Genomic DNA, 12638 nt, shown 5'->3' with positions numbered 1-12638 from the left:
TCTGCTTCAGCAAGGCTTGTTCTTCTATATGCTTGCTTATTTTTTCTTCCATCATATTTTCTACCAGTTTTCTTGGGAAAGAGACATTAAGCCTATGATTTTCAGGATTCCCTTAGATTCCTTTTTAAAAAATCGGTGTTACATTGGCTATGGAAGCTGATCTGGGAGACAAGTTCTATATTTTTGTTAGAAGATCAGCAATTTAACATTTGAGTTCTTTCAGAATTCTTGGGTGGGTGGATGTCAACCAGATTTGACTATTTGTCAGTTGTTAATTTGTCTATTAGGCCTAGACTTCATCTCTCATCACTACTACCTGCCTCAGTTCCTCAGTCTCCCTTCCTGAAAAATCAAATCAAATCAAATGTTTATTCGGCTTTACGCCCATCATGAAACACAACACAACACAACAAATCAAATAAAACAGCGGACTCATACAAACCACAAGTAGAATAACACAGTTCACAACTCACAAGGACAGATATTAGCCGTTCATAAAAAAAAAGTTTAAGACTAAGATTAAAAATTTTAGGCACTACACTAAAATCAATATCTGATGTCATTATAGAAAATTCTTATAACCATCAATAATCAGCTACCATCAATAATTCCGTCTCTTGTACGAGAGGACGGCTGTTAGGAATTTAGCAACCTGTAGGGTAATATAAGGATCCACATCTTGAAGAACCCAGGCAAGCTGTAGGTCTACTGGTTTGTCAGCCATAGGCTGGATTATGGAGTTTGGTATACTAGCACGGGCTGAACTGTACAAAGGGCAGATAAACATAACATGATGTAGAGATTCAGATGTTTTCATTTCACAAGCACACATTGAAGGGACTTGGCCCTTAGTGAATCTGTGTCTCAGCACGTTTGTTGGAAAGACATTGAACCTAGCTCTAATGAAGGCATATCAGTGAGACGCGGCCATAAGCGAAGTTAAGTAGGACGGAGCGCGGTAGATAGGGGTTATGCCGAAATTTAACGGCGAGCAGGCTCCACCACCAGCTACGAAATTTTGGTATAGCTCCACATCATCCAGCCTTTGATTTATACACCTTTTTGCCACATTTAGATCCAGTTTGAGCAATTCAGTGGGCGAGATCTCATAGGACAGCAATTTGGCATGGATTTTTCCTGACCACAAATTTGTGAAGTCATCTCGCCACATGCATTGAATGAGATAGTGGTTCGGGAGTTTATGCCATAGGGATATCCAATAAATCAAAACTCTCCTCCATATAACTAGCTCCACTGAGGGGATCTTCATTTCTAAGCGAATAGCCGCATTACTTACGCATGTTGGTAATTTTAGAAGTCGGCGTAAGAATTGGCTTTGAAGTGACTCTAAAGGTGAGAGGTTTGCAAAGGCAGCCCATAAAGGTGCAGCATAGGCCATTGTGGCCATCACTTTGATGCTATACACTTTCAAGGCCGCAGGGATGAATAAGGCCCCCTCAGAGTAGAAAAAACGGAGGAGGGACCCTTCCTGAAAAAGCTAGTTCAGGCACCAAGATATGCCCTATATCGTCCTCTGTGAAGATATTCAGCTTCTCCACAATCTCCTTATCCTCCTTTAGGACATCTTTGACTACCTTGTCATCCAATGGTCTAAACTCTCCCCCCCGGCCCCCCGCTGTTAATGTATTTAAGCAACTTCTTGTTTGTCTTAATAGTTTTAACAATGTGCTCCTCATAATCTTTTTTTTTAGCATCCCTTACTGTCTGCTTGCATTTTATTTTTTTTGCCAAAGCTTGTGTTCCTTTTTGTTTTATCAATTTGATGACTTCATTTTTTTTCTGAATGAAGCCTTCTTATCTCTAATAGCTTCTTTGATTCTGCTTGTTAACCACATTGGCGACCTCTTAGCCGTCATGGTACCTTTCCTGACCTGCAGTATACACTCCACTTGAGCTTTAACACTGTTTTTAAACAATTCCCCAGCATTCTGGAGTGATTTTAACCTCTTAATAATATGTTCTTATGATGTTCTTATGAATTTGGGCAAGGAGATCCGGAGTGTAGATGCTGCCATGGTGAAAGATAGCTTCATTTTTAAATTATAAACTGCCTTGAATATTTTATAGAAAGCTGGGGTTTAAATGTTGGAAAATAACAAAATAAATGGTGCTGAGCCAGCTGCCTATGGAGAGCAGCGTACATAAAGAATCATCTGTTAATTGTTTCAGAAACATTTGTCTGAAGACATGTCCTTTTACTAGCCTTTCCCTGACCCACAAGATTGCACTCTCTTTATTACTGAATTTCTGTTTATTATAATGCAGTTTTATTGGTTTTGTGTTGCATTTTGTCTACCGCTGGGTATAGCTGGGGAGGCTACTGCATCTGAATGCTTCAAAGGGACGAGCCTTACTTTAAAAAAAAATCAAATATGTGAAAAATTCAGAGGGAGATACCCCATAGAGACTGTCCCATTCGTTGTGCATTGGAAATGTGGGAACAAAATGGACAAAATGATAGGAAAGATTCAAAACCTGCGGGACCAGAGATTTACAGAAGATTGGAATAAGTATATGAATTATCTGAAGAGCAACTGTAATCAACAAATTACGCTAGTAGGACTACAAGAAGTTTTGTAAGGAGAAATATACGAAGTGTTACAAAGTATAAAAAGATTGGTTATGAGTTTGAAATGTAATAGGGAAGATAAGGAATGCATACTAAGAGATTAGATTGGAAAATTTTCAGACAGGATTGATGGAAGTAAAAAAAAATTGATTAAGATGTAAAAGTATGTTTAATTACTGTTGAAAACGATATGTTAAAAAACTAATAAAAATTTATATATATAAAAAAGGAAATGTTGTGGAACGTTATCTTAAATTAGAACGATGATAGTCCATAAGAAGTCTGAGGTAACATAATCTTGCAGTCTTCACCCACACAAAATTTATGGAGTGTGGAGAATGAGCAAAAAGGGGATGGAGGTGACCTCTCTCTCTTCAGTCTAAGACATGGAGGGTGGGGGGACAGGACCTTGTGCTTTCAAGTGAATGTATGAAGATACAGGAACCACAAAATGGTGTCCCTTCCCTGCCAGGGAAGTGAAGATCAACACGAGGAACAATGGGGGAATAAATATCTACACCGGGAACTGCTGTCTCAGTGGATCCTGCCCCCTGAGGCAGTCACCCCACCTTGCCTCGTGAGTGGCAAGAGGGTGCTTTAATTCAAATTACCCATCCTATTTTGCTCGATGAATAGTTCTCTCAACTCCCCATGGCTCCTTTTTGCCTCATGGGGCTGCCTGCTCTGGGCTTACAGAACATCTCAAATCATCTCACTATTGGAATTCCACTGCCACTATGTAAGATACGATTATTTCTGAGTGACAATCAATCAATCAATCCAAACTATATCTGACTGTCTTTGTCATAGCCCAGATAGCCTGGCCAAACATGAGGCAGTTTGAGCAAGAAATCTTCATTATTGACATAAAATCTTGTCTCAGGTATACCAACCAATGGTCTCAGGTGTATCAAGAAATATATAAAATAATTAAATCCCCTGTTTAAGCCTCCTCACAATTGTCATGGCTGACTGTGCGGACTGATAACATGAAAGCTTGCCGCTCTAAAGGACGTTTGACATGGATGTTTGCTGCAGCTAGGGTTTCAATAGCCCGGCCATAGAAAGCCTTGAAAAAAATCTACATTTAATTTAATTTATTTATTTTATGAAATTTATACAATGCTTGACTGGAGGAAAAAACAAAACCCCTCAAAGCAGATTACATTTGTCTTTTTGGTGTGTGTGTGTAGAAATATACAATTTATGTGCTGTCTCTAGAGGGATGGACGATCCAGAACAGACGCTTTTTGGGTTGTCGGCAATGCTCACTATGTAACAATAAAAAATAAAAGCATAAATAAAAGCTGGATATAACGGTTCTTACATGATGCTTTTAATAAATGTCTGGATACTTAGCATTTTATAACATGTACTTAAACTTCTGTTCCTATCCTGCCTACTCTACCCCCTTCTCCTTTTCCCGCCAAAACCCAACTGCCGTTAACTGTCACACACACCTGTTCCAACTGTCTCCCTTCACCCTCAGCCAATCAGCACACAGCACATTCCAACATTCCATCCCTCTCACCCCCTTACACTCATCTTCTGTCTGGTCTATCTAATATTGTTGTAAACAAAAATTGCCCTTTTTCCCTTATGGGGTATCCAAGAGCCCATACAGAGTCCTTACATAGGTTCACTATTGGTAGGAGAGAATAACAGAGGCCAACCAGAGAATATTGAGAAGCAAAAAAGCTAGTAAGCTTGATCTTTATTGATCTGTTGCAACAGGGTGCTCCCCTCACACGCAGGAGAGAGGAGGGACACAGAAAAATGGCGCGCAAGGCCTTATAAAGACTTTTGAAATTGCCACCCTGTAGATCAAGACCACCCCCTGAAACATCATACATACATCACAGAAGGGGTGTAACCTAAGACCACCCCTCAGATACATCACACCTACATCACAAAAAGGTGGTCTAAACAGAAATTTGAATGTTTTTCTCCTGTTGTTGTTTATCTCCTGTCTGGCAGGTTACTTGATCGGATTGCCTGGGGAGCCTGGCCAGTCTTTTGTAGTGATAAATACTTAGTTCCTGGGCCAGGTCACAGGCTCACACCCTATTCAAACACAGACAGACATACCCTTAAGACAGGATTTGTGAAGGAAAAGACAACGGGGAGGCTTTTCCACCTTGACCTTGCAGAGAAAACATTTGCTCAGTTTAGGAATCAAAATGGCTTCAGATCGGCCTTCCTGTGCTGATCTATGTATGTGCAGTTATGAACATTACCATATATCTAAGACCTCAAAATTCCTATCACAATATATATTTTGGAAAGTGGTTTCGACACCGGCCACCATTTTGATTTAGCAGACCGACTTTTGACCTGACTTTGCCCTTATTTTGGGGGGTGGGGGGGGTGTAGGTCCGGCCGCCTCTCGAGATTGCCATTGCCAAACTTGCCACAAGGTTTTCTGACGTGGGCTTGGCGGACGCTGTAGACGCTTTGATGCGGGTGCCATTTTGAATCAAGATGGCCGACCAAATGAACCCTAATTAAGCACCACCTAATAAAAAGAATGATGCAGGTCTGGGTCAGGTTGAAGCCCTAGCTTGGTGGGGGTGTGTCTCCTTTGTAGGCTCAGACACCCCTCCTCACCAAACTCAGCATGAGGGTTCCTGTCGTCTGAGCGCTGGGAGCCATTTTGAATCAAGAGGGCAGAGCAAAATGAGACTTTGGCATTCCCAGTTCCTGAGACCCTGTGAAGTCGCTGAGAGAAAGAACTCTTTCATTTAGCCTATAAGCTCATTTATTTTCTTTTGTTTTAAGTTTACGATATATACGATATCTTTATTGTCATTGTCCCATGCAGAACAATGAAATTGAAAAACTACATAAAACTACATAGAAACTACATAAAACATTCAGAAACCCCTAAAAACTCTAAAACCCCATTTTAAAATACACCATACTAATGGAAGCAAGGCCTTTTTGGGAAAGGGTTGTAGCCTAGTGAGAGCACGCCTGTGTTTTGCATGCAGAAGGTTCTCAATAGCATCTTCAGATAGGGTTGGGGAAAATGCCCCAGAGAGGCAGTGCTGCCAGTCAGTGTTGACAATACTGACCCCAATGACCTGACTCGGTATAAGGCAACTTCCTGTGTTCCCAAGCTTCTATGTTACACAGAACTCTAGGGTTGCCATACGTCCAACATAGCCAGGATTTGACCGCCACAAACAGTGTCTGGGCAGAATTCGCTTTTTAAAAAATGCCCGGGAAAATCCGGACATATGGCAACCCAAGTCGGAAGTGCAGATTTTAGCTACCGGTAACAATAAGGACTCTAACACTATAGCAATCCAAAGAGGCACAAACAGGGAAGCCTGCTGCCTCCCTTCCTATTCATCGTGGCCCTGTGGCCCTAGGACCTCTAGCAATCCAACTCCGGGCAGCCCCAAATATCAAGGGAGTGGAAATAAAAGGTAAAACATATAAACTAGGGCTCTTTGCAGGCCTAATGGTCACAACACCATACCCTATTAATACAGCAATCACCTAGCCAAAGAACTCAACACTTTTGCTGTGGTGTCAGGCCAACAAGTGAAGTTTGCTAAATCTGAGGCAATGTGTTTCAACACTCTCTCATATAAAATATGAGAAAATATATATGAAAATATGAAATATGAATATGAAAAATATATAAAATAAAGATAAAACTCTGTTGTACCAAATTCAGATACCTAGGGGTTCAAATATCCAGAAACCTCAACAAATTATACCTCCATATTAAAAATCCCCGTGGCGACAAACTAACAAAGACCTGAGGTGATGGAACAATACTAACTTCACTCTCTCAGATAAAATAGCCATGATCAAAACGATCACCCTTCCAAAATTAACCCACCCATTCCCAACCCTTTCATTCCACCATCTACCAAACCATCTTAGTATGTGGCCGAACAAATTACAACCACTCATTTTATCGTACAAAACTTAAAGAACAGGTCTCAGCTACTTGCTCTTCTCAACCTCAGACTAAGGATGGGGAATTCACAATATAGAATACTACTACCTTGGCAACCAAACACACATCATAACATACATTCTAGGAGACAGTTGGATCAGTTGGAGTTAGATACAATTGAAAACACCCCTGCTGCATATCCCTTCCTCCAAAACAAGCTGGAAAAAACCTCCCCACAACACTAAATAGGTTCACACTATCCATTTTTAAGGCATGGAAAGAAAAAGTAGGCATATTGTCCCCAACCCCACTAATCTCCTTGGTTTATCACCCGTTATTCCATCACATCACACAGCACAAAGGCTAAATCACCTAGCAGACATTTACAAGAATAATTGAAGGAGGAGAGGACAGTTTAGGATGTAGCCTTTTTAGCCTCGGGTGAGAGGAGCTTTGCGCCCGGAACGGGGAAAATGGGAGTCAACAGTGTTGTGTATTGAGTCAAAGGATTTTATATCTGTATTATTATTGTCTGTATTTGCATTAGAGTAAAGTAACTGCCTTTTGGTTCCAGAGGGTACAGCTACTATTGGTTCATTTAAGCTGCTGTATTTGGATCCTCTGTCTTATTGGTTTCCTCCAAAAGGCAGGACTGTGATTAAGGTATCTCGCCCCTGAAGATCTGGTCTGGGTGAGGAACTATTCACGAGGCTCGCGGTGGGTGGCTGGTGTGGTCACCCGGGCTAGCGGACCTGTGTCCTATTATGTGACCTTGGAAAATGGGCAAGTTTGGAAGAGACATATAGATCAGCTGAGGCGCCGGGTGCTCAGCAGGGAGGGGTCAGATAATTCATCCCTGGCTAACGACGCAGAGCTGCAAGACCAGAGTGAAAATGGCCCAGAGGTGCAGTCACCAGGGGCTTCAGCAAATGAACCAGGGTCTGCTAGTCCTCAGGATGACGAGGTACAGGTAGGGGACCCTGCGATGTCTGGGACTCCATCTGTTCCTGACGAAACCCCTATAGCACCCCCCCTACCACAGGTAACATCCAATCCAGAACCGGCAACACCTGTTGTCAGGAGATCAAGTAGAGTTTGTAGGCCCCCACAGTACCTGAGAGATTACGTCTGTGGTGCTCACTAGGGGGGGAGGGGTGTTGTGTATTGAGTCAAAGGATTTTATATCTGTATTATTATTGTCTGTATTTGCATTAGGGTAAAGTAACTGCCTTTTGGTTCCAGAGGGTACAGCTACTATTGGTTCATTTAAGCTGCTGTATTTGGATCCTCTGTCTTATTGGTTTCCTCCAAAAGGCAGGACTGTGATTGCCTGATATTGTTCCCTCCAAAATGTATCCTTTCTTGCTAGTTCCCTGTCCCTATAAATGTAGCTCTCCCCTCCTCAGTTCTCAGTCTTGTTTGCTTTAATAAAGAAGTGTTACTACAGAACTGTCTCCAGCATATTATGTCAAGAGAGCTGAAATCACAAACCCCACGTCACAACAGACACTCAAGGAATAGTTTCAGAGAAAAAGCTTTATTTCTACCATCGGGGTGGTAGAAGGAGCAAGTGTGATAGATTCACAAAACAAGCACGAGTTCACAGCCATTTGCACAGAGCATATATTCCCCTTCAGTTCCCTCCCCTTTCTCCTCCTCCTCAAGAGTCCTGCCCCAAGTTGAGTTTCCTGAGCATGAACAGAAAGCTCGTGTCTTGGGACTCTTTTGGACTCTTGGCGCCCTTCCCAGGAAAGGGGGTGAGAAGCCAAGGGGGTCGAGGAGTCTCACGGTTCAGTGTGTTCAAGATGTCTTACAACCGAATGAGATAAGAGTCAGTTCTCAGGCTTGCTCTGACAGAGTCTATTCATTAGCTTTTTGAAGCTCTCTCGTACTGATAAAAGTCACATTTTGCCTTTGCAACAGCATCTTGTGAAAAAGCAGAGGAAAACTTTAGCTGTGGATTTTTAGAAGAGAGAAAATAATTTTGCAGTTTTGAGGCCTGGGGGGGGTGACTTACACAGGTTTTAGGGTATCCTTGAAGGAGGAGAGGACAGGTTAGCCGCCTGAAGCCTGGAGAGCGAGAGGGGTCAGTGCACACTGATCCTTCTTGCTCTCCAGGCTTCGCTTCGCTGGAGAGGGTCCTGCACAGTTTTCCCTCTCTGCGCAGCACCCCTTCAGCCAAGTGGGAGGAGAAATGGAAGGGGCTCCATTTCTCCTGCCGCTTTGCTGAAGGGGCGCTGCGCAGAGAGGGGGAGAATTATTTTTTTCCTGTTCTCCCCCTCCTATGGTCCGTTGCATCCTATAGAGCGAAAAATACGGTGATTTCCTTAAGAATAGCTCAAAAATGTATTTTTCCCCCAGAGATTTTGCAAAAAAAGTTCAACGACTGGTCAAAACTGAAAAAAAAGCTCAACGAAAAGGATTTTCACTTTTTAAAATGCAGCAACCCTACAGAACTCTGAGGAGCGAAGAAAATGTTCTGCACCATTTTCTGTAACCTTTCTTATAACATCCTGTTCACCAACTCTTGGGCTAAGTGTTTTTTAGAGTTTGTTCTGGTAACAATGCTACAAACTAAGTTGTTACCTGCATGAGGATCAACCCACCAGCTACGCCCTTTCTCCAATGTTTTTAATATTGCTTTTTATTTTTAAAAATGTGTTGTTATTTCGTTGCTTGTCACTAGGGCTCCTTGGAGAGGAAAAGCAGGCAGAAATAGATCAAACAACACAATTGCTCTCCTCACCGTAAGCAACAGGTCACACTAATGGTAGGACCAGCCTTCTCTACTATCTGAGGATGTTTGGACTACAACTCCCATCAGCCCCAGCCAGCATGGGAGCTGTAGTCCAAAACATCTGGAGGGGACCAGCTTGGGGTATAAAGTCTGGTAAGACACACAACACATTATGTGCATATATGCCACTGCTAGTTAACTGCAAAATCACACAACATTTTCACCAGTCTTCATTACAGGCAAAACATTTCGTATCATCTCAAGCACAGGTGTTTTTAAATGGAACCAGTTTGCACACATTCTGAGAGCTTTCTGAGAGTCACTGCAGGCACAATCCACGAGGGAGGGCAGCGACTCCATCAGTCCTGCAAGGATTTCACCCAGTCCTTTTTTTCTAATAAAAAATCTTTAGGAGCACTCTCACTTTGACTCAAGAAAATCACAATTTTATAGTTCAAATTGGGGAAAATAAATACAGTAAATGGACAAAAGTACAAAATGTTTAGGGGTATGCATACCCCTGCGTCCCCCCCAGAAAAAAGCAGTGATTTCACCTGCCCCCAGATCAGCTGTCTGAGCGAAGGTATCTGTTGTTGTGGCAGCCCTGCCGTCATGCCCCCCCCCCATATATCAGCACCCGCTGTTTTCCCAGATTTCACTAGGGGTGGGGTGTGAAGGAATTCTTTAAGGGAAGATTTGCTCTTCAAGATGCCCAGAATCTGCATAGCCAGAACTATTTGACCCCATTATAAGAACCAGGACTGCTACCTGAGCTTGCTTTCCCCCTCCTCCCTCCCCAACTTTTTTGCCTTGTGTCTTGTGTCTTGCAGATTGCAAGCTTGCAGGCAGGAAGTGCCTTTCTTCTGGTTCTGTACACTACTGTAGGAACCTTTTGGCGGAAGGTTTATAAATGCTCTACAAAAATATGGACGTCTCAATTTCTCACGGCTTACCAAGGTCAGGGATGCACCATGCACCTGGCAATAGCCACAAAGACACTGCAGCACGTGGACTTATTCTTGTTCATCCCGAGGCCCCTAAAGCTGTATCCAGTGTTGGAGACAGAGCACTGGGGGAACAAGGCTCCTTTAGCCTACTCCAGAGCTGTGGCCGTTCTTAAAATTATAAATATGCGCCCTCTACTCTAGTGCATTTAGGCCTGTACAAGTTATTAATTGGCTAGGGATGTAAGAAGGTGACTAGCAGTGACTCTCCATAGTTTCAGACATGGAATTTTTCCCTGCCCTACCTGGAGATGTTGCTGGTGATTGAATCTGGGGTCTTCTGCATGCCAAGTTTTGAGTTAGCCCAGAGTCCTGGGACAAGTTTCTATTGTCATGGTTCAGCCTCAGGACATGCAAAGAAGAGTTTGGATTTGATATCCCGCCTTTCACTCCCCTTCAGGAGTCTCAAAGCGGCTAACAATCTCCTTTCCCTTCCTCCCCCACAACAAACACTCTGTGAGGTGAGTGGGGCTGAGAGACTTCAAAGAAGTGTGACTGGCCCAAGGTCACCCAGCAGCTGCATGTGGAGGAGCGGAGACGCGAACCTGGTTCCCCAGATTACGAGACTACCGCTCTTAACCACTACACCACACTGGCTCAAAGTAATCAAGAAGAGTATTTCTGCACATGTGCAGTTTGTATTCCTTTGGTCTTGGTTAAAGGAAGCCTTACTCCCCTCAGCAAGAAGGTATGCAAGCCTCCCCGTTTAAAATAAATAGATTAGGGATAGGAAATAGGCATTTTTTCATGCATATTCTGGAAATGCATTGCATCAGCCTGGAAGGAGGTCCCTACAATTCTATGAAATGTGGTTGCATTGCTTTGCTGCACAATGCGTAACACACACACTTCACCTGTTGTGTTCACACAGTGTTCCCAAGTCAATTGGATCAGAGTCTCACTTCTGTCTGATCCTTGTTGGATCAGTCCAATAGATCCTGTTCCACCATCCTGTTCTCACAGCAGCCAACCAAATGCCTGGAGGGAAACCCGCAAGCAGGATCCAAGCACAAGAGCTCTCTCCCCTCCTGAGGCTTCCAGCAACTGCTATTCAGAAGCCTCAGAAAATAAATGGACAATGTGGCCGGTGTAAGAATGCCTCTGTTCCTCATTCCATGTACAGTCTTGCACGGTGCACAACAGCACCTCAGCGCTATCCAAATTATGGATCCCTGCAACACAAACATACTCAAAACAAGTGCTCAGACACCCCAATGCACATGCACACACAGGGAAACCTAAGAAGCTGCTCTATACAGACTATTGGCCTATCTAACTCAGTATTGTCTACACTGACTGGCAGCGCATCTCCAGGGTTTCAGGCAGGGGAAGATCCCAACCCTATCTGGGATGCTGTGCATGCACTACAGATACTCTACCACTGGGCTACGACCCCCTCCCAGAAGTGATACCATTTTCACGGGGCAAACACCTTTCAGTTGCAAACATCCCAGCAGACACAGACTCAACCCATCGCCCACTCTTCAGTGAATTAACTGAGTGCAAGAGAATATAAAACTGTATCATGCAAAGTCCTTGGACCATGCAGATCAGTACTGCCTACAGACTCAGTGCCAGTGGTTTCAAGCAGGAGCTTTTCCTAGCCCTACCTGGAGAAGCCTGGGACGTTCTGCATGCAGAGCAGGCGCTCTACTACTGAGCATTTCCCAATATATTTTTCTGTATGGCTTTTCAACTTGACATGTTGCCAAGGCAAACTTAATGCGGTTATTCATAATTCATCTCATAGGAACACAGGGATTTGCTTTATACCACATCAGATCACGGAGGTCTATCTAGCTTCATATTGTCCACACTGACCAGCAGAGGCTCCCCTGGATTCAGCCCTAACTGGAAATACCATTTGGGACCGAACCTGGGACCTTCCGGCAATTGGGCATGCAAAGGGGATGCTCTACCACGGAGTAACTCTGCCACCAGCCTGCTCCATACCCCTTACGCTAAGAGGAGGCTTAGGGTTGCTGTTTCAATCAACAAACCCGCAGTGCCAAAATGGGCAGCAGAATGACCAGCTCTCTCTCGCCCCAGACTAAGAGCAGTGAAAGAGCGCGGCCAACCTGCATTAGCCGATCACCCTTGGGCAGGATTTCTCCCTGCACCTTTTAGCCTAAGAGGAAGTGTGTGCGTAGCCGTGCACAAAACAGGAACTGGAAAACGGATTAAAGGTTTATAGCCCTAGAATGGAGCAACCACCCTTCCCCTCAAGCCAGCACCCTGAATACGTTCCACGGGCGAGGGGCGCGTTCGCGAAAAGGAATAAAAACAAATGACGGGACGGCCCTCTTACCTTGCCTTTTCACTGGCATCTCGGAGGCAGTTTGTACATGTACAACCTTAATCTCCTAATCTCTCTCCCAAACAGCTGCCAGCTTA

Source organism: Podarcis raffonei, chromosome 13 (genome assembly GCF_027172205.1).
Source record: "Podarcis raffonei isolate rPodRaf1 chromosome 13, rPodRaf1.pri, whole genome shotgun sequence".
Classification (NCBI taxonomy): Eukaryota; Metazoa; Chordata; class Lepidosauria; order Squamata; family Lacertidae; genus Podarcis; species Podarcis raffonei.
Note: the sequence above shows the minus strand (reverse complement) of the source record.